Raw genomic sequence first — 22,775 nt, 5'->3', positions numbered from 1 at the left:
CTGTTTAGGACTTTCACGCCTTTGTCTGCTTGGGTTTTTAGTGTTGTTGGAGTAGGACTTGCTCACGCCTTTGTCTGCTTGGGTTATTAGTGTTGCTGGAGTAGGACTTGCTCAGGCCTTTATCTGCTTGGGTTATTAGTGTTGCTGGAGTAGGACTTGCTTACGCCTTTGTCTGCTTGGGTTATTAGTGTTGCTGGAGTAGGACGTTCACACCTTTATCTGCTTGGGTTATTAGTGTTGCTGGAGTAGGACTTTCACGTCTTCATTTGCTTGGGTTATTAGTGTTGCTGGAGTAGGACTTGCTTAGACCTTTGTCTGCTTGGGTTATTAGTGTTGCTGGAGTAGGACTTTCACACCTTTATCTGCTTGGGTTATTAGTGTTGCTGGAGTATGACTTTCACGCCTTTATCTGCTTGGGTTATTAGTGCTGCTGGAGTTGGACTTGCTGATACCTTTATCTGCTTGGGTTATTAGTGATGCTGGAGTGGGACTTGCTCACACCTTTGTCTGTTTGGGTTATTAGTGTTGCTGGAGTAGGGCTTGTTCACACCTTTGTCTGCTTGGGTTATTAGTGTTGCTGGAGTAGGACTTTCACGCCGTTGTCTGCTTGGGTTATTAGTGTTGCTGGAGTAGGACTTTCACGCCTTTGTCTGCTTGGGACATTAGTGTTGCTGGAGTAGGACTTGCTCAGGCCTCGGTCTGCTTGGGTTATTAGTGTTGCTGGAGTCGGACTTTGACGCCTTTGTCTGCTTGGGTTATTAGTTTTGCTGGAGTAGGACTTTCACGCCTTTATCTGCTTGGGTTATTAGTGTTGCTGGAGTAGGACTTGCTCACGCCTTTGTCTGCTTGGGTTATTAGTGTAGCTGGAGTAGGACTTCCTCAGACCTTTGTCTGCTTGGATTATTAGTGTTGCTGGAGTAGGACTTTCACACCTTTATCTGCTTGGGTTATTAGTGTTGCTGGAGTAGGACTTGTTCACACCTTTATCTGCTGGGGTTATTAGTGTTGCTGGAGTAGGACTTGCTCACGCCTTTGTCTGCTTGGGGCATTAGTGTTGCTGGAGTAGGACTTTCACACCTTTATCTGCTTGGGTTATTAGTGTTGCTGGAGTAGGACTTTCACGTCTTTATTTGCTTGGGTTATTAGTGTTGCTGGAGTAGGACTTGCTTAGGCCTTTGTCTGCATGGGTTAATAGTGTTGCTGGAGTAGGACATTCACACCGTTATCTGCTTGGGTTATTAGTGTTGCTGGATTTGGACTTGCTGATACCTTTATCTGCTTGGGTTATTAGTGTTGCTGGAGTAGGACTTGCTCACACCTTTGTCTGCTTGGGTTATTAGTGTTGCTGGAGTAGGGCTTGTTCACACCTTTGTCTGCTTGGGTTATTAGTGTTGCTGGAGTAGGACTTTCACGCCGTTGTCTGCTTGGGTTATTAGTGTTGCTGGAGTAGGACTTGTTCAGGCCCTTGTCTGCTTGGGGTATTAGTGTTGCTGGAGTAGGGCTTGCTCACGCCTTTATCTGTTTGGGTAATCAGTGTTGCTGGAGTATGACTTGCTCACGCCTTTGTCTGCTTGGGTTATTAGTGTTACTGGAGCAGGACTTTCACACCTTTATCTGCTGGAGGTATTAGTGTTGCTGGAGTAGGACTTTCATGCCTTTGTCTGCTTGGGACATTAGTGTTGCTGGAGTAGGACTTGCTCAGGTCTTTGTCTGCTTGGGTTCACGCCTATGTCTGCTTGCTTTATTAGTGTTGCTGGAGTAGGACTTGCTCAGGCCTCGGTCTGCTTGGGTTATTAGTGTTGCTGGAGTAGGACTTGTTCAGGCCCTTGTCTGCTTGGGGTATTAGTGTTGCTGGAGTAGGGCTTGCTCACGCCTTTATCTGTTTGGGTAATCAGTGTTGCTGGAGTATGACTTGCTCACGCCTTTGTCTGCTTGGGTTATTAGTGTTACTGGAGCAGGACTTTCACACCTTTATCTGCTGGAGGTATTAGTGTTGCTGGAGCAGGACTTTCACACCTTTATCTGCTGGAGGTATTAGTGTTGCTGGAGTAGGACTTTCATGCTTTTGTCTGCTTGGGTTATTAGTGTTGCTGGAGTAGGACTTTCACACCTTTATCTGCTTCGGTTATTAGTGTTGCTGGAGTAGGACTTTCACACCTTTATCTGCTTGGGTTATTAGTGTTGCTGGAGTTGGACTTGCTGATACCTTTATCTGCTTGGGTTATTAGTGTTGCTGGAGTAGGTCTTGCTCACACCTTTGTCTGCTTGGGTTATTAGCGTTGCTGGAGTAGGGCTTGTTCACACCTTTGTCTGCTTGCTTTATTAGTGTTGCTGGAGTAGGACTTTCACGCCGTTGTCTGCTTGGGTTATTAGTGTTGCCGGAGTAGGACTTGTTCAGGCCCTTGTCTGCTTGGGGTATTAGTGTTGCTGGTGTAGGACTTGCTCACGCCTTTCTCATCTTGGGTTATTAGTGTTGCTGGAGCAGGACATTCACACATTTATCTGCTGGGGTTATTAGTGTTGCTGGAGTAGGACTTTGACGCCTTTGTCTGCTTGGGTTATTAGTTTTGCTGGAGCAAGACTTGCTCAAACCTTTATCTGCTTGGGTTATTAGTGTTGCTGGAGTAGGACTTGCTCACACCTTTATCTGCTTGGGTTATTAGTGTTGCTGTTTAGGACTTTGAAGCCTTTATCTGGTGGGGTTTTAGTGTTGCTGGAGTAGGACTTGCTCACGCCTTTGTCTGCTTGGGGCATTAGTGTTGCTGGAGTAGGACTTTCACACCTTTATCTGCTTGGGTTATTAGTGTTGCTGGAGTAGGACTTTCACGTCTTTATTTGCTTGGGTTATTAGTGTTGCTGGAGTAGGACTTGCTTAGGCCTTTGTCTGCATGGGTTAATAGTGTTGCTGGAGTAGGACATTCACACCGTTATCTGCTTGGGTTATTAGTGTTGCTGGATTTGGACTTGCTGATACCTTTATCTGCTTGGGTTATTAGTGTTGCTGGAGTAGGACTTGCTCACACCTTTGTCTGCTTGGGTTATTAGTGTTGCTGGAGTAGGGCTTGTTCACACCTTTGTCTGCTTGGGTTATTAGTGTTGCTGGAGTAGGACTTTCACGCCGTTGTCTGCTTGGGTTATTAGTGTTGCTGGAGTAGGACTTGTTCAGGCCCTTGTCTGCTTGGGGTATTAGTGTTGCTGGAGTAGGGCTTGCTCACGCCTTTATCTGTTTGGGTAATCAGTGTTGCTGGAGTATGACTTGCTCACGCCTTTGTCTGCTTGGGTTATTAGTGTTACTGGAGCAGGACTTTCACACCTTTATCTGCTGGAGGTATTAGTGTTGCTGGAGTAGGACTTTCATGCCTTTGTCTGCTTGGGACATTAGTGTTGCTGGAGTAGGACTTGCTCAGGTCTTTGTCTGCTTGGGTTCACGCCTATGTCTGCTTGCTTTATTAGTGTTGCTGGAGTAGGACTTGCTCAGGCCTCGGTCTGCTTGGGTTATTAGTGTTGCTGGAGTAGGACTTTGACGCCTTTGTCTGCTTGGGTTATTAGTTTTGCTGGAGTAGGACTTTCACACCTTTGTCTGCTTGGTTTATTAGTGTTGCTGGAGAAGGGTTTGTACAGGCTATTGTCTGCCTGGGGTTTTAGTGTTGCTGTAGTACGACTTGCTAACATCTTTGTTGGCTTGGGTTATTAGTATTGCTGGAGTAGTACTTTCACACCTTTGTCTGCTTGGGTTATTGGTGTTGCTGGAGCAAGACTTGCTCAAACCTTTATCTGCTGGGGTTATTAGTGTTGCTGGAGTTGGACTTGCTGATACCTTTATCTGCTTGGGTTATTAGTGTTGCTGGAGTAGGACTTGCTCACACCTTTGTCTGCTTGGGTTATTAGCGTTGCTGGAGTAGGGCTTGTTCACACCTTTGTCTGCTTGGGTTATTAGTGTTGCTTGAGTAGGACTTTCACGTCGTTGTCTGCTTGGGTTATTAGTGTTGCTGGAGTAGGACTTGTCCAGGCCCTTGTCTGTTTGGGTTATTAGTGTTGCTGGAGTAGGACTTGCTCACACCTTTGTCTGCTTGGGTTATTAGTGTTGCTGGAGCAGGACGTTCACATCTTTATCTGCTGGGGTTATTAGTGTTGCTGGAGTAGGACTTTCACGTCTTTATTTGCTTGGGTTATTAGTGTTGCTGGAGTAGGACTTGCTTAGGCCTTTGTCTGCTTGGGTTATTAGTGTTGCTGGAGTAGGACTTTCACACCTTTATCTGCTTGGGTTATTAGTGTTGCTGGAGTAGGACTTTCACGCCTTTATCTGCTTGGGTTATTAGTGCTGCTGGAGTTGGACTTGCTGATACCTTTATCTGCTTGGGTTATTAGTGTTGCTGGAGTAGGACTTGCTCACACCTTTGTCTGCTTGGGTTATTAGTGTTGCTGGAGTAGGGCTTGTTCACACCTTTGTCTGCTTGGGTTATTAGTGTTTCTGGAGTAGGACTTTCATGCCGTTGTCTGCTTGGGTTATTAGTGTTGCTGGAGTAGGACTTGTTCAGGCCCTTGTCTGCTTGGGGTATTAGTGTTGCTGGAGTAGGACTTGCTCACGCCTTTATCTGTTTGGGTAATCAGTGTTGCTGGAGTATGACTTGCTCACGCCTTTGTCTGCTTGGGTTATTAGTGTTACTGGAGCAGGACTTTCACACCTTTATCTGCTGGAGTTATTAGTGTTGCTGGAGTAGGACTTTCACGCCTTTGTCTGCTTGGGACATTAGTTTTGCTGGAGTAGGACTTGCTCAGGTCTTTGTCTGCTTGGGTTCACGCCTTTGTCTGCTTACGTTATTAGTGTTGCTGGAGTAGGACTTGCTCAGGCCTCGGTCTGCTTAGGTTATTAGTGTTGCTGGAGTAGGACGTTGACGCTTTTGTCTGCTTGGGTTATTAGTGTTGCTGGAGTAGGACTTTCACACCTTTTTCTGCTTGGTTTATTAGTGTTGCTGGAGAAGGATTTGTACAGGCCTTTTTCTGCTTGGGGTATTAGTGTTGCTGGAGTAGGACTTGCTCACACCTTTGTTGGCTTGGGTTATTAGTGTTGCTGGAGTAGGACTTTCACACCTTTGTCTGCTTGGGTTATTGGTGTTGCTGGAGCAAGACTTGCTCAAACCTTTATCTGCTTGGGTTATTAGTGTTGCTGGAGTAGGACTTGCTCACACCTTTATCTGCTTGGGTTATTAGTGTTGCTGTTTAGGACTTTCATGCCTTTGCCTGCTTGGGTTATTGGTGTTGCTGGAGCAAGACTTGCTCAAAACGTTATCTGCCTGGGTTATTAGTGTTGCTGGAGTAGGACTTGCTCACACTGTTATCTGCTTGGGTTATTTAGTGTTGCTGTTTAGGACTTTCACGCCTTTGTCTGCTTGGGTTTTTAGTGTTGTTGGAGTAGGACTTGCTCACGCCTTTGTCTGCTTGGGTTATTAGTGTTGCTGGAGTAGGACTTGCTCAGGCCTTTATCTGCTTGGGTTATTAGTGTTGCTGGAGTAGGACTTGCTTACGCCTTTGTCTGCTTGGGTTATTAGTGTTGCTGGAGTAGGACGTTCACACCTTTATCTGCTTGGGTTATTAGTGTTGCTGGAGTAGGACTTTCACATCTTTATTTGCTTGGGTTATTAGTGTGCTGGAGTAGGACTTGCTTAGGCTTTTGTCTGCTTGGGTTATTAGTGTTGCTGGAGTAGGACTTTCACACCTTTATCTGCTTCGGTTATTAGTGTTGCTGGAGTAGGACTTTCACACCTTTATCTGCTTGGGTTATTAGTGTTGCTGGAGTTGGACTTGCTGATACCTTTATCTGCTTGGGTTATTAGTGTTGCTGGAGTAGGTCTTGCTCACACCTTTGTCTGCTTGGGTTATTAGCGTTGCTGGAGTAGGGCTTGTTCACACCTTTGTCTGCTTGCTTTATTAGTGTTGCTGGAGTAGGACTTTCACGCCGTTGTCTGCTTGGGTTATTAGTGTTGCCGGAGTAGGACTTGTTCAGGCCCTTGTCTGCTTGGGGTATTAGTGTTGCTGGTGTAGGACTTGCTCACGCCTTTCTCATCTTGGGTTATTAGTGTTGCTGGAGCAGGACATTCACACATTTATCTGCTGGGGTTATTAGTGTTGCTGGAGTAGGACTTTGACGCCTTTGTCTGCTTGGGTTATTAGTTTTGCTGGAGCAAGACTTGCTCAAACCTTTATCTGCTTGGGTTATTAGTGTTGCTGGAGTAGGACTTGCTCACACCTTTATCTGCTTGGGTTATTAGTGTTGCTGTTTAGGACTTTGAAGCCTTTATCTGGTGGGGTTTTAGTGTTGCTGGAGTAGGACTTCCATGCCTTTGTCTGCTTGGGACATTAGTGTTGCTGGAGTAGGACTTGCTCAGGTCTTTGTCTGCTTGGGTTCACGCCTATGTCTGCTTGCGTTATTAGTGTTGCTGGAGTAGGACTTGCTCAGGCCTCGGTCTGCTTGGTTTATTAGTGTTGCTGGAGTAGGACTTTGACGTCTTTGTCTGCTTGGGTTATTAGTTTTGCTGGAGTAGGAGTTTCACGCCTTTGTCTGCTTGGGGTTTTAGTGTTGCTGGAGTACGACTTGCTAACACCTTTGTTGGCTTGGGTTATTACTATTGCTGGAGTAGTACTTTCACACCTTTGTCTGCTTGGGTTATTGGTGTTGCTGGAGCAAGACTTGCTCAAACCTTTATCTGCTTGGGTTATTAGTGTTGCTGGAGTTGGACTTGCTGATACCTTTATCTGCTTGGGTTATTAGTGTTGCTGGAGTAGGACTTGCTCACACCTTTGTCTACTTGGGTTATTAGCGTTGCTGGAGTAGGGCTTGTTCACACCTTTGTCTGCTTGGGTTATTAGTGTTGCTTGAGTAGGACTTTCACATTGTTGTCTGCTTGGGTTATTAGTGTTGCTGGAGTAGGACTTGTTCAGGCCTTTGTCTGTTTGGGTTATTAGTGTTGCTGGAGTAGGACTTGCTCACGCCTTTGTCTGCTTGGGTTATTAGTGTTGCTGGAGCAGAACGTTCACATCTTTATCTGCTGGGGTTATTAGTGTTGCTGGAGTAGGACTTTCATGCCTTTATCTGCTTGGGTCATTAGTGTTGCTGGAGTAGGACTTGCTCAGGTCTTTGTCTGCTTGGGTTCATGCCTTTGTCTGCTTACATTATTAGTGTTGCTGGAGTAGGACTTGCTCAGGCCTCGGTCTGCTTGGGTTATTAGTGTTGCTGGAGTAGGACTTTGACGCCTTTGTCTGCTTGGGTTATTAGTGTTGCTGGAGTAGGACTTTCACACCTTTGTCTGCTTGGGTTATTAGTGTTGCTGGAGTAGGACTTGCTCAGGCCTTTATCTGCTTGGGTTATTAGTGTTGCTGGAGTAGGACTTGCTTACGCCTTTGTCTGCTTGGGTTATTGGTGTTGCTGGAGTAGGACGTTCACACCTTTATCTGCTTGGGTTATTAGTGTTGCTGGAGTAGGACTTTCACGTCTTTATTTGCTTGGGTTATTAGTGTGCTGGAGTCGGACTTGCTTAGGCTTTTGTCTGCTTGGGTTATTAGTGTTGCTGGAGTAGGACTTTCACACCTTTAACTGCTTGGGTTATTAGTGTTGCTGGAGTAGGACTTTCACGCCTTTATCTGGTTGGGTTATTAGTGTTGCTGGAGTTGGACTTGCTGATACCTTTATCTGCTTGGGTTATTAGTGTTGCTGGAGTAGGTCTTGCTCACACCTTTGTCTGCTTGGGTTATTAGCGTTGCTGGAGTAGGGCTTGTTCACACCTTTGTCTGCTTGCGTTATTAGTGTTGCTAGAGTAGGACTTTCACGCGGTTGTCTGCTTGGGTTATTAGTGTTGCCGGAGTAGGACTTATTCAGGCCCTTGTCTGCTTGGGGTATTAGTGTTGCTGGTGTAGGACTTGCTCACGCCTTTGTCTGCTTGGGTTATTAGTGTTGCTGGAGCAGGACTTTCACACATCTATCTGCTGGGGTTATTAGTGTTGCTGGAGTAGGACTTGCTCACACCTTTATCTGCTTGGGTTATTAGTGTTGCTGTTTAGGACTTTCAAGCCTTTATCTGCTGGAGTTATTAGTGTTGCTGGAGTAGGACTTTCATGCCTTTGTCTGCTTGGGACATTAGTGTTGCTGGAGTAGGACTTGCTCAGGTCTTTGTCTGCTTGGGTTCACGCCTATGTCTGCTTGCGTTATTAGTGTTGCTGGAGCAGGACGTTCACATCTTTATCTGCTGGGGTTATTAGTGTTGCTGGAGTAGGGCTTGTTCACACCTTTGTCTGCTTGGGTTATTAGTGTTGCTTGAGTAGGACTTTCACGTCGTTGTCTGCTTGGGTTATTAGTGTTGCTGGAGTAGGACTTGTTCAGGCCCTTGTCTGTTTGGGTTATTAGTGTTGCTGGAGTAGGACTTGCTCACGCCTTTGTCTGCTTGGGTTATTAGTGTTGCTGGAGCAGGACGTTCACATCTTTATCTGCTGGGGTTATTAGTGTTGCTGGAGTAGGACGTTCACATCTTTATCTGCTTGGGTTATTAGTGTTGCTGGAGTTGGACTTGCTGATACCTTTATCTGCTTGGGTTATTAGTGTTGCTGGAGTAGGTCTTGCTCACACCTTTGTCTTCTTGGTTTATTAGCATTGCTGGAGTAGGGCTTGTTCACACCTTTGTCTGCTTGCGTTATTAGTGTTGCTGGAGTAGGACTTTCACGCCGTTGTCTGCTTGGGTTATTAGTGTTGCCGGAGTAGGACTTGTTCATGCCCTTGTCTGCTTGGGGTATTAGTGTTGCTGGTGTAGGACTTGCTCACGCTTTTGTCTGCTGGGGTTATTAGTGTTGCTGGAGTAGGACTTTGACGCCTTTGTCTGCTTGGGTTATCAGTTTTGCTGGAGCAAGACTTGCTCAAACCTTTATCTGCTTGGGTTATTAGTGTTGCTGGAGTAGGACTTGCTCACACCTTTGTCTGCTTGGGTTATTAGTTTTGCTGTTTAGGACTTTCACGCCTTTATCTGCTGGAGTTATTAGTGTTGCTGGAGTAGGACTTTCATGCCTTTGTCTGCTTGGGACATTAGTGTTGCTGGAGTAGGACTTGCTCAGGTCTTTGTCTGCTTGGGTTCACGCCTATGTCTGCTTGCATTATTAGTGTTGCTGGAGTAGGACTTGCTCAGGCCTCGGTCTGCTTGGGTTATTAGTGTTGCTGGAGTAGGACTTTGACGTCTTTGTCTGCTTGGGTTATTAGTTTTGCTGGAGTAGGACTTTCACGCCTTTGTCTTCTTGGGGTTTTAGTGTTGCTGAGTACGACTGGCTAACACCTTTGTTGGCTTGGGTTATTAGTATTGCTGGAGTAGTACTTTCACACCTTTGTCTGCTTGGGTTATTGGTGTTGCTGGAGCAAGACTTGCTCAAACCTTTATCTGCTTGGGTTATTAGTGTTGCTGGAGTAGGACTTGCTCACACCTTTGTCTGCTTGGGTTATTAGCGTTGCTGGAGTAGGGATTGTTCACACTTTTGTCTGCTTGGGTTATTAGTGTTGCTTGAGTAGGACTTTCACGTCGTTGTCTGCGTGGGTTATTAGTGTTGCTGGAGTAGGACTTGTTCAGGCCCTTTTCTGTTTGGGTTATTAGTGTTGCTGGAGTAGGACTTGCTCACGCCTTTGTCTGCTTGGGTTATTAGTGTTGCTGGAACAGGACGTTCACATCTTTATCTGCTGGGGTTATTAGTGTTGCTGGAGTAGGACTTTCACGCCTTTATCTGCTTGGGTCATTAGTGTTGCTGGAGTAGGACTTGCTCAGGTCTTTGTCTGCTTGGGTTCATGCCTTTGTCTGCTTACATTATTGGTGTTGCTGGAGCAAGACTTGCTCAAACCTTTATCTGCTGGGGTTATTAGTGTTGCTGGAGTTGGACTTGCTGATACCTTTCCCTGCTTGGGTTATTAGTGTTGCTGGAGTAGGACTTGCTCACACCTTTGTCTGCTTGGGTTATTAGCGTTGCTGGAGTAGGGCTTGTTCACACCTTTGTCTGCTTGGGTTATTAGTGTTGCTTGAGTAGGACTTTCACGTCGTTGTCTGCTTGGGTTATTAGTGTTGCTGGAGTAGGACTTTGACGCCTTTGTCTGCTTGGGTTATTAGTGTTGCTGGAGTAGGACTTTCACACCTTTGTCTGCTTGGTTTATTAGTGTTGCTGGAGAAGGATTTGTACAGGCCTTTTTCTGCTTGGGGTATTAGTGTTGCTGGAGTAGGACTTGCTCACACCTTTGTTGGCTTGGGTTATTAGTGTTGCTGGAGTAGGACTTTCACACCTTTGTCTGCTTGGGTTATTGGTGTTGCTGGAGCAAGACTTGCTCAAACCTTTATCTGCTTGGGTTATTAGTGTTGCTGGAGTAGGACCTGCTCACACCTTTATCTGCTTGGGTTATTAGTGTTGCTGTTTAGGACTTTCACGCCTTTGTCTGCTTGGGTTATTGGTGTTGCTGGAGCAAGACTTGCTCAAAACGTTATCTGCCTGGGTTATTAGTGTTGCTGGAGTAGGACTTGCTCACACTTTTATCTGCTTGGGTTATTTAGTGTTGCTGTTTAGGACTTTCACGCCTTTGTCTGCTTGGGTTTTTAGTGTTGTTGGAGTAGGACTTGCTCACGCCTTTGTCTGCTTGGGTTATTAGTGTTTCTGGAGTAGGACTTGCTCAGGCCTTTGTCTGCTTGGGTTATTAGTGTTACTGGAGCAGGACTTTAACACCTTTATCTGCTGGAGTTATTAGTGTTGCTGGAGTAGGACTTTCACGCCTTTGTCTGCTTGGGACATTAGTGTTGCTGGAGTAGGACTTGCTCAGGTCTTTGCCTGCTTGGGTTCACGCCTATGTCTGCTTGCGTTATTAGTGTTGCTGGAGTAGGACTTGCTCAGGCCTCGGTCTGCTTGGGTTATTAGTGTTGCTGGAGTAGGACTTTGACACCTTTGTCTGCTTGGGTTATTAGTTTTGCTGGAGTAGGACTTTCACGCCTTTGTCTGCTTGGTTTATTAGTGTTGCTGGAGAAGGATTTGTACAGGCTATTGTCTGCTTGGGGTTTTAGTGTTGCTGGAGTACGACTTGCTAACACCTTTGTTGGCTTGGGTTATTAGTATTGCTGGAGTAGTACTTTCACACCTTTGTCTGCTTGGGTTATTGGTGTTGCTGGAGCAAGACTTGCTCAAACCTTTATCTGCTGGGGTTATTAGTGTTGCTGGAGTTGGACTTGCTGATACCTTTATCTGCTTGGGTTATTAGTGTTGCTGGAGTAGGACTTGCTCACACCTTTGTCTGCTTGGGTTATTAGCGTTGCTGGAGTAGGGCTTGTTCACACCTTTGTCTGCTTGGGTTATTAGTGTTGCTTGAGTAGGACTTTCACGTCGTTGTCTGCTTGGGTTATTAGTGTTGCTGGAGTAGGACTTTGACGCCTTTGTCTGCTTGGGTTATTAGTGTTGCTGGAGTAGGACTTTCACACCTTTGTCTGCTTGGTTTATTAGTGTTGCTGGAGAAGGATTTGTACAGGCCTTTTTCTGCTTGGGGTATTAGTGTTGCTGGAGTAGGACTTGCTCACACCTTTGTTGGCTTGGGTTATTAGTGTTGCTGGAGTAGGACTTTCACACCTTTGTCTGCTTGGATTATTGGTGTTGCTGAAGCAAGACTTGCTCAAACCTTTATCTGCTTGGGTTATTAGTGTTGCTGGAGTAGGACTTGCTCACACCTTTATCTGCTTGGGTTATTAGTGTTGCTGTTTAGGACTTTCACGCCTTTGTCTGCTTGGGTTATTGGTGTTGCTGGAGCAAGACTTGCTCAAAACGTTATCTGCCTGGGTTATTAGTGTTGCTGGAGTAGGACTTGCTCAGACTTTTATCTGCTTGGGTTATTTAGTGTTGCTGTTTAGGACTTTCACGCCTTTGTCTGCTTGGGTTTTTAGTGTTGTTGGAGTAGGACTTGCTCACGCCTTTGTCTGCTTGGGTTATTAGTGTTGCTAGAGTAGGACTTGCTCAGGCTTTTATCTGCTTGGGTTATTAGTGTTGCTGGAGTAGGACTTGCTTACGCCTTTGTCTGCTTGGGTTATTAGTGTTGCTGGAGAAGGACGTTCACACCTTTATCTGCTTGGGTTATTAGTGTTGCTGGAGTAGGACTTTCACGTCTTTATTTGCTTGGGTTATTAGTGTTGCTGGAGAAGGACTTGCTTAGGCTTTTGTCTGCTTGGGTTATTAGTGTTGCTGGAGTAGGACTTTCACACCTTTATCTGCTTGGGTTATTAGTGTTGCTGGAGTAGGACTTTCACGCCTTTATCTGCTTGGGTTATTAGTGTTGCTGGAGTTGGACTTGCTGATACCTTTATCTGCTTGGGTTATTAGTGTTGCTGGAGTAGGTCTTGCTCACACCTTTGTCTGCTTGGGTTATTAGCGTTGCTGGAGTAGGGCTTGTTCACACCTTTGTCTGCTTGCGTTATTAGTGTTGCTGGAGTAGGACTTTCACGCCGTTGTCTACTTGGGTTATTAGTGTTGCCGGAGTAGGACTTGTTCAGGCCCTTGTCTGCTTGGGGTATTAGTGTTGCTGGTGTAGGACTTGCTCACCCCTTTGTCTGCTTGGGTTATTAGTGTTGCTGGAGCAGGACTTTCACACATTTATCTGCTGGGGTTTTTAGTGTTGCTGGAGTAGGACTTTGACGCCTTTGTCTGCTAGGGTTATTAGTTTTCCTGGAGCAAGACTTGCTCAAACCTTTATCTGCTTGGGTTATTAGTGTTGCTGGAGTAGGACTTGCTCACACCTTTATCTGCTTGGGTTATTAGTGTTGCTGTTTAGGACTTTTACGCCTTTATCTGCTGGAGTTATTAGTGTTGCTGGAGTAGGACATTCACGCCTTTGTCTGCTTGGGACATTAGTGTTGCTGGAGTAGGACTTGCTCAGGTCTTTGTCTGCTTGGGTTCACGCCTATGTCTGCTTGCGTTATTAGTGTTGCTGGAGTAGGACTTTGACGTCTTTGTCTGCTTGGGTTATTAGTTTTGCTGGAGTAGGACTTTCACGCCTTTGTCTGCTTGGGGTTTTAGTGTTGCTGGAGTACGACTTGCTAACACCTTTGTTGGCTTGGGTTATTAGTATTGCTGGAGTAGTACTTTCACACCTTTGTCTGCTTGGGTTATTGGTGTTGCTGGAGCAAGACTTGCTCAAACCTTTATCTGCTTGGGTTATTAGTGTTGCTGGAGTAGGATTTGCTCACACCTTTGTCTGCTTGGGTTATTAGCGTTGCTGGAGTAGGGCTTGTTCACACCTTTGTCTGCTTGGGTTATTAGTGTTGCTCGAGTAGGACTTTCACGTTGTTGTCTGCTTGGGTTATTAGTGTTGCTGGAGTAGGACTTGTTCAGGCTCTTGTCTGTTTGGGTTATTAGTGTTGCTGGAGTAGGACTTGCTCACGCCTTTGTCTGCTTGGGTTATTAGTGTTGCTGGAGCAGGACGTTCACATCTTTATCAGCTGGGGTTATTAGTGTTGCTGGAGTAGGACTTTCACGCCTTTATCTGCTTGGGTCATTAGTGTTGCTGGAGTAGGACTTGCTCAGGTCTTTGTCTGCTTGGGTTCATGCCTTTGTCTGCTTACATTATTAGTGTTGCTGGAGTAGGACTTGCTCAGGCCTCGGTCTGCCTGGGTTATTATTGTTGCTGGAGTAGGACTTTGATGCCTTTGTCTGCTTGGGTTATTAGTGTTGCTGGAGTAGGACTTTCACACCTTTGTCTGCTTGGTTTATTAGTTTTGCTGGAGAAGGATTTGTACAGGCCTTTTTCTGCTTGGGGTATTAGTGTTGCTGGAGTAGGACTTGCTCACACTTTTGTTGGCTTGGGTTATTAGTGTTGCTGGAGTAGGACTTTCACACCTTTGTCTGCTTGGGTTATTGGTGTTGCTGGAGTAGGACTTGCTCACACCTTTATCTGCTTGGGTTATTAGTGTTGCTGTTTAGGACTTTCACGCCTTTGTCTGCTTGGGTTATTGGTGTTGCTGGAGCAAGACTTGCTCAAAACGTTATCTGCCTGGGTTATTAGTGTTGCTGGAGTAGGACTTGCTCACACTTTTATCTGCTTGGGTTATTTAGTGTTGCTGTTTAGGACTTTCACGCCTTTGTCTGCTTGGGTTTTTAGTGTTGTTGGAGCAAGACTTGCTCAAACCTTTATCTGCTGGGGTTATTAGTGTTGCTGGAGTTGGACTTGCTGATACCTTTATCTGCTTGGGTTATTAGTGTTGCTGGAGTAGAACTTGCTCACACCTTTGTCTGCTTGGGTTATTAGCGTTGCTGGAGTAGGGCTTGTTCACACCTTTGTCTGCTTGGGTTATTAGTGTTGCTTGAGTAGGACTTTCACGTCGTTGTCTGCTTAGGTTATTAGTGTTGCTGGAGTAGGACTTTGACGCCTTTGTCTGCTTGGGTTATTAGTGTTGATGGAGTAGGACTTTCACACCTGTGTCTGCTTGGTTTATTAGTGTTGCTGGAGAAGGATATGTACAGGCCTTTTTCTGCTTTGGGTATTAGTGTTGCTGGAGTCGGACTTGCTCACACCTTTGTTGGCTTGGGTTATTAGTGTTGCTGGAGTAGGACTTTCACACCTTTGTCTGCTTGGGTTATTGGTGTTGCTGGAGCAAGACTTGCTCAAACCTTTATCTGCTTGGGTTATTAGTGTTGCTGGAGTAGGACTTGCTCACACCTTTATCTGCTTGGGTTATTAGTGTTGCTGTTTAGGACTTTCACGCCTTTGTCTGCTTGGGTTATTGGTGTTGCTGGAGCAAGACTTGCTCAAAACGTTATCTGCCTGGGTTATTAGTGTTGCTGGAGTAGGACTTGCTCAGGCTTTTATCTGCTTGGGTTATTAGTGTTGCTGGAGTAGGACTTGCTTACGCCTTTGTCTGCTTGGGTTATAATTGTTGCTGGAGTAGGACGTTCACACCTTTATCTGCTTGGGTTATTAGTGTTGCTGGAGTAGGACTTTCACGTCTTTATTTGCTTGGGTTATTAGTGTTGCTGGAGTAGGACTTGCTTAGGCTTTTGTCTGCTTGGGTTATTAGAGTTGCTGGAGTAGGACTTTCACGCCTTTATCTGCTTGGGTTATTAGTGTTGCTGGAGTTGGACTTGCTGATACCTTTATCTGCTTGGGTTATTAGTGTTGCTGGAGTAGGTCTTGCTCACACCTTTGTCTGCTTGGGTTATTAGCGTTGCTGGAGTAGGGCTTGTTCACACCTTTGTCTGCTTGCGTTATTAGTGTTGCTGGAGTAGGACTTTCACGCCGTTGTCTACTTGGGTTATTAGTGTTGCCGGAGTAGGACTTGTTCAGGCCCTTGTCTGCTTGGGGTATTAGTGTTGCTGGTGTAGGACTTGCTCACGCCTTTGTCTGCTTGGGTTATTAGTGTTGCTGGAGCAGGACTTTCACACATTTATCTGCTGGGGTTTTTAGTGTTGCTGGAGTAGGACTTTGACGCCTTTGTCTGCTAGGGTTATTAGTTTTGCTGGAGCAAGACTTGCTCAAACCTTTATCTGCTTGGGTTATTAGTGTTGCTGGAGTAGGACTTGCTCACACCTTTATCTGCTTGGGTTATTAGTGTTGCTGTTTAGGACTTTCACGCCTTTATCTGCTGGAGTTATTAGTGTTGCTGGAGTAGGACTTTCACGCCTTTGTCTGCTTGGGACATTAGTGTTGCTGGAGTAGGACTTGCTCAGGTCTTTGTCTGCTTGGGTTCACGCCTATGTCTGCTTGCGTTATTAGTGTTGTTGGAGTAGGACTTGCTCAGGCCTCGGTCTGCTTGGGTTATTAGTGTTGCTGGAGTAGGACTTTGACGTCTTTGTCTGCTTGGGTTATTAGTTTTGCTGGAGTAGGACTTTCACGCCTTTGTCTGCTTGGGGTTTTAGTGTTGCTGGAGTACAACTTGCTAACACCTTTGTTGGCTTGGGTTATTAGTATTGCTGGAGTAGTACTTTCACACCTTTGTCTGCTTGGGTTATTGGTGTTGCTGGAGCAAGACTTGCTCAAACCTTTATATGCTTGGGTTATTAGTGTTGCTGGAGTTGGACTTGCTGATACCTTTATCTGCTTGGGTTATTAGTGTTGCTGGAGTAGGATTTGCTCACACCTTTGTCTGCTTGGGTTATTAGCGTTGCTGGAGTAGGGCTTGTTCACACCTTTGTCTGCTTGGGTTATTAGTGTTGCTCGAGTAGGACTTTCACGTCGTTGTCTGCTTGGGTTATTAGTGTTGCTGGAGTAGGACTTGTTCAGGCTCTTGTCTGTTTGGGTTATTAGTGTTGCTGGAGTAGGACTTGCTCACGCCTTTGTCTGCTTGGGTTATTAGTGTTGCTGGAGCAGGACGTTCACATCTTTATCAGCTGGGGTTATTAGTGTTGCTGGAGTAGGACTTTCACGCCTTTATCTGCTTGGGTCATTAGTGTTGCTGGAGTCGGACTTGCTCAGGTCTTTGTCTGCTTGGGTTCATGCCTTTGTCTGCTTACATTATTAGTGTTGCTGGAGTAGGACTTGCTCAGACCTGGGTCTGCTTGGGTTATTAGTGTTGCTGGAGTAGGACTTTGATGCCTTTGTCTGCTTGGGTTATTAGTGTTGCTGGAGTAGGACTTTCACACCTTTGTCTGCTTGGTTTATTAGTGTTCCTGGAGAAGGATTTGTACAGGCCTTTTTCTGCTTGGGGTATTAGTGTTGCTGGAGTAGGACTTGCTCACACCTTTTTTGGCTTGGGTTATTAGTGTTGCTGGAGTAGGACTTTCACACCTTTGTCTGCTTGGGTTATTGGTGTTGCTGGAGCAAGACTTGCTCAAAACTTTATCTGCTTGGGTTATTAGTGTTGCTGGAGTAGGACTTGCTCACACCTTTATCTGCTTGGGTTATTAGTGTTGCTGTTTAGGACTTTCACGCCTTTGTCTGCTTGGGTTATTGGTGCTGCTGGAGCAAGACTTGCTCAAAACGTTATCTGCCTGGGTTATTAGTGTTGCCGGAGTAGGACTTGCTCACACTTTTATCTGCTTGGGTTATTTAGTGTTGCTGTTTAGGACTTTCACGCCTTTGTCTGCTTGGGTTTTTAGTGTTGTTGGAGTAGGACTTCCTCACGCCTTTGTCTGCTTGGGTTATTAGTTTTTCTGGAGTAGGACTTGCTCAGGCCTTTATCTGCTTGGGTTATTAGTGTTGCTAGAGTAGGACTTGCTTACGCCTTTGTCTGCTTGGGTTATTAGTGTTGCTGGAGTAGGACGTTCACACCTTTATCTGCTTGGGTTATTAGTGTTGCTGGAGTAGGACTTTCACGTCTTTATTTGCTTGGGTTATTAGTGTTGCTGGAGTAGGACTTGCTTATGCTTTTGTCTGCTTGGGTTATTAGTGTTGCTGGAGTAGGACTTTGACTCCTTTGTCTGCTTGGGTTGTTAGTTTTGCTGGAGCAAGACTTGCTCAAACCTTTATCTGCTTGGGTTATTAGTGTTGCTGGAGTAGGACTTGCTCACACCTTTATCTGCTTGGGTTATTTGTGTTGCTGTTTAGGACTTTCACGCCTTTATCTGCTGGAGTTATTAGTGTTGCTGGAGTAGGACTTTCACGCCTTTGTCTGCTTGGGACATTAGTGTTGCTGGAGTAGGACTTGCTCAGGTCTTTGTCTGCTTGGGTTCACGCCTATGTCTGCTTGCGTTATTAGTGTTGCTGGAGTAGGACTTTGACGTCTTTGTCTGCTTGGGTTATTAGTTTTGCTGGAGTAGGACTTTCACGCCTTTGTCTGCTTGGGGTTTTAGTGTTGCTGGAGTACGACTTGCTAACACCTTTGTTGGCTTGGGTTATTAGTATTGCTGGAGTAGTACTTTCACACCTTTGTCTGCTTGGGTTATTGGTGTTGCTGGAGCAAGACTTGCTCAAACCTTTATCTGCTTGGGTTATTAGTGTTGCTAGAGTTGGACTTACTGATACCTTTATCTGCTTGGGTTATTAGTGTTGCTGGAGTAGGATTTGCTCACACCTTTGTCTGCTTGGGTTATTAGCGTTGCTGAAGTAGGGCTTGTTCACACCTTTGTCTGCTTGGGTTATTAGTGTTGCTCGAGTAGGACATTCACATTGTTGTCTGCTTGGGTTATTAGTGTTGCTGGAGTAGGACTTGTTCAGGCTCTTGTCTGTTTGGGTTATTAGTGTTGCTGGAGTAGGACTTGCTCACGCCTTTGTCTGCTTGGGTTGTTAGTGTTGCTGGAGCAGGACGTTCACATCTTTATCAGCTGGGGTTATTAGTGTTGCTGGAGTAGGACTTTCACGCCTTTATCTGCTTGGGTCATTAGTGTTGCTGGAGTAGGACTTGCTCAGGTCTTTGTCTGCTTGGGTTCATGCCTTTGTCTGCTTACATTATTAGTGTTGCTGGAGTAGGACTTGCTCAGGCCTCGGTCTGCCTGGGTTATTAGTGTTGCTGGAGTAGGACTTTGACGCCTTTGTCTGCTTGGGTTATTAGTGTTGCTGGAGTAGGACTTTCACACCTTTGTCTGCTTGGTTTATTAGTTTTGCTGGAGAAGGATTTGTACAGGCCTTTTTCTGCTTGGGGTATTAGTGTTGCTGGAGTAGGACTTGCTCACACCTTTGTTGGCTTGGGTTATTAGTGTTGCTGGAGTAGGACTTTCACACCTTTGTCTGCTTGGGTTATTGGTGTTGCCTGGAGTAGGACTTGCTCACACCTTTATCTGCTTGGGTTATTAGTGTTGCTGTTTAGGACTTTCACGCCTTTGTCTGCTTGGGTTATTGGTGTTGCTGGAGCAAGACTTGCTCAAAACGTTATCTGCCTGGGTTATTAGTGTTGCTGGAGTAGGACTTGCTCACACTTTTATCTGCTTGGGTTATTTAGTGTTGCTGTTTAGGACTTTCACGCCTTTGTCTGCTTGGGTTTTTAGTGTTGTTGGAGCAAGACTTGCTCAAACCTTTATCTGCTGGGGTTATTAGTGTTGCTGGAGTTGGACTTGCTGATACCTTTATCTGCTTGGGTTATTAGTGTTGCTGGAGTAGAACTTGCTCACACCTTTGTCTGCTTGGGTTATTAGCGTTGCTGGAGTAGGGCTTGTTCACACCTTTGTCTGCTTGGGTTATTAGTGTTGCTTGAGTAGGACTTTCACGTCGTTGTCTGCTTAGGTTATTAGTGTTGCTGGAGTAGGACTTTGACGCCTTTGTCTGCTTGGGTTATTAGTGTTGCTGGAGTAGGACTTTCACACCTTTGTCTGCTTGGTTTATTAGTGTTGCTGGAGAAGGATATGTACAGGCCTTTTTCTGCTTTGGGTATTAGTGTTGCTGGAGTAGGACTTGCTCACACCTTTGTTGGCTTGGGTTATTAGTGTTGCTGGAGTAGGACTTTCACACCTTTGTCTGCTTGGGTTATTGGTGTTGCTGGAGCAAGACTTGTTCAAACCTTTATCTGCTTGGGTTATTAGTGTTGCTGGAGTAGGACTTGCTCACACCTTTATCTGCTTGGGTTATTAGTGTTGCTGTTTAGGACTTTCACGCCTTTGTCTGCTTGGGTTATTGGTGTTGCTGGAGCAAGACTTGCTCAAAACGTTATCTGCCTGGGTTATTAGTGTTGCTGGAGTAGGACTTGCTCAGGCTTTTATCTGCTTGGGTTATTAGTGTTGCTGGAGTAGGACTTGCTTACGCCTTTGTCTGCTTGGGTTATAAGTGTTGCTGGAGTAGGACGTTCACACCTTTATCTGCTTGGGTTATTAGTGTTGCTGGAGTAGGACTTTCACGTCTTTATTTGCTTGGGTTATTAGTGTTGCTGGAGTAGGACTTGCTTAGGCTTTTGTCTGCTTGGGTTATTAGAGTTGCTGGAGTAGGACTTTCACACCTTTATCTGCTTGGGTTATTAGTTTTGCTGGAGTAGGACTTTCACGCCTTTATCTGCTTGGGTTATTAGTGTTGCTGGAGTTGGACTTGCTGATACCTTTATCTGCTTGGGTTATTAGTGTTGCTGGAGTAGGTCTTGCTCACACCTTTGTCTGCTTGGGTTATTAGCGTTGCTGGAGTAGGGCTTGTTCACACCTTTGTCTGCTTGCGTTATTAGTGTTGCTGGAGTAGGACTTTCACGCCGTTGTCTACTTGGGTTATTAGTGTTGCCGGAGTAGGACTTGTTCAGGCCCTTGTCTGCTTGGGGTATTAGTGTTGCTGGTGTAGGACTTGCTCACGCCTTTGTCTGCTTGGGTTATTAGTGTTGCTGGAGCAGGACTTTCACACATTTATCTGCTGGGGTTTTTAGTGTTGCTGGAGTAGGACTTTGACGCCTTTGTCTGCTAGGGTTATTAGTTTTGCTGGAGCAAGACTTGCTCAAACCTTTATCTGCTTGGGTTATTAGTGTTGCTGGAGTAGGACTTGCTCACACCTTTATCTGCTTGGGTTATTAGTGTTGCTGTTTAGGACTTTCACGCCTTTATCTGCTGGAGTTATTAGTGTTGCTGGAGTAGGACTTGCTCAGGTCTTTGTCTGCTTGGGTTCACGCCTATGTCTGCTTGCGTTATTAGTGTTGCTGGAGTAGGACTTGCTCAGGCCTCGGTCTGCTTGGGTTATTAGTGTTGCTGGAGTAGGACTTTGACGTCTTTGTCTGCTTGGGTTATTAGTTTTGCTGGAGTAGGACTTTCACGCCTTTGTCTGCTTGGGGTTTTAGTGTTGCTGGAGTACGACTTGCTAACACCTTTGTTGGCTTGGGTTATTAGTATTGCTGGAGTAGTACTTTCACACCTTTGTCTGCTTGGGTTATTGGTGTTGCTGGAGCAAGACTTGCTCAAACCTTTATCTGCTTGGGTTATTAGTGTTGCTGGAGTTGGACTTGCTGATACCTTTATCTGCTTGGGTTATTAGTGTTGCTGGAGTAGGATTTGCTCACACCTTTGTCTGCTTGGGTTATTAGCGTTGCTGGAGTAGGGCTTGTTCACACCTTTGTCTGCTTGGGTTATTAGTGTTGCTCGAGTAGGACTTTCACGTCGTTGTCTGCTTGGGTTATTAGTGTTGCTGGAGTAGGACTTGTTCAGGCTCTTGTCTGTTTGGGTTATTAGTGTTGCTGGAGTAGGACTTGCTCACGCCTTTGTCTGCTTGGGTCATTAGTGTTGCTGGAGTAGGACTTGCTCAGGTCTTTGTCTGCTTGGGTTATTAGTGTTGCTGGAGCAGGACGTTCACGTCGTTGTCTGCTTGGGTTATTAGTGTTGCTGGAGTAGGACTTGTTCAGGCTCTTGTCTGTTTGGGTTATTAGTGTTGCTGGAGTAGGACTTGCTCACGCCTTTGTCTGCTTGGGTCATTAGTGATGCTGGAGTAGGACTTGCTCACGCCTTTGTTGGCTTGGGTTATTAGTATTGCTGGAGTAGTACTTTCACACCTTTGTCTGCTTGGGTTATTGGTGTTGCTGGAGCAAGACTTGCTCAAACCTTTATCTGCTTGGGTTATTAGTGTTGCTGGAGTTGGACTTGCTGATACCTTTATCTGCTTGGGTTATTAGTGTTGCTGGAGTAGGATTTGCTCACACCTTTGTCTGCTTGGGTTATTAGCGTTGCTGGAGTAGGGCTTGTTCACACCTTTGTCTGCTTGGGTTATTAGTGTTGCTCGAGTAGGACTTTCACGTCGTTGTCTGCTTGGGTTATTAGTGTTGCTGGAGTAGGACTTGTTCAGGCTCTTGTCTGTTTGGGTTATTAGTGTTGCTGGAGTAGGACTTGCTCACGCCTTTGTCTGCTTGGGTCATTAGTGTTGCTGGAGTAGGACTTGCTCAGGTCTTTGTCTGCTTGGGTTATTAGTGTTGCTGGAGCAGGACGTTCACGTCGTTGTCTGCTTGGGTTATTAGTGTTGCTGGAGTAGGACTTGTTCAGGCTCTTGTCTGTTTGGGTTATTAGTGTTGCTGGAGTAGGACTTGCTCACGCCTTTGTCTGCTTGGGTCATTAGTGATGCTGGAGTAGGACTTGCTCACGCCTTTGTCTGCTTGGGTTATTAGTGTTGCTGGAGCAGGACGTTCACATCTTTATCAGCTGGGGTTATTAGTGTTGCTGGAGTAGGACTTTCACGCCTTTATCTGCTTGGGTCATTAGTGTTGCTGGAGTAGGACTTGCTCAGGTCTTTGTCTGCTTGGGTTCATGCCTTTGTCTGCTTACATTATTAGTGTTGCTGGAGTAGGACTTGCTCAGACCTCGGTCTGCTTGGGTTATTAGTGTTGCTGGAGTAGGACTTTGATGCCTTTGTCTGCTTGGGTTATTAGTGTTGCTGGAGTAGGACTTTCACACCTTTGTCTGCTTGGTTTATTAGTGTTGCTGGAGAAGGATTTGTACAGGCCTTTTTCTGCTTGGGGTATTAGTGTTGCTGGAGTAGGACTTGCTCACACCTTTTTTGGCTTGGGTTATTAGTGTTGCTGGAGTAGGACTTTCACACCTTTGTCTGCTTGGGTTATTGGTGTTGCTGGAGCAAGACTTGCTCAAAACTTTATCTGCTTGGGTTATTAGTGTTGCTGGAGTAGGACTTGCTCACACCTTTATCTGCTTGGGTTATTAGTGTTGCTGTTTAGGACTTTCACGCCTTTGTCTGCTTGGGTTATTGGTGCTGCTGGAGCAAGACTTGCTCAAAACGTTATCTGCCTGGGTTATTAGTGTTGCCGGAGTAGGACTTGCTCACACTTTTATCTGCTTGGGTTATTTAGTGTTGCTGTTTAGGACTTTCACGCCTTTGTCTGCTTGGGTTTTTAGTGTTGTTGGAGTAGGACTTGCTCACGCCTTTGTCTGCTTGGGTTATTAGTTTTTCTGGAGTAGGACTTGCTCAG

Source organism: Ambystoma mexicanum, chromosome 3p (assembly GCF_040938575.1).
Source record: "Ambystoma mexicanum isolate Mex_15411 chromosome 3p, UKY_AmexF1_1, whole genome shotgun sequence".
NCBI classification, from domain to species: domain Eukaryota; kingdom Metazoa; phylum Chordata; class Amphibia; order Caudata; family Ambystomatidae; genus Ambystoma; species Ambystoma mexicanum.
Note: the sequence above shows the minus strand (reverse complement) of the source record.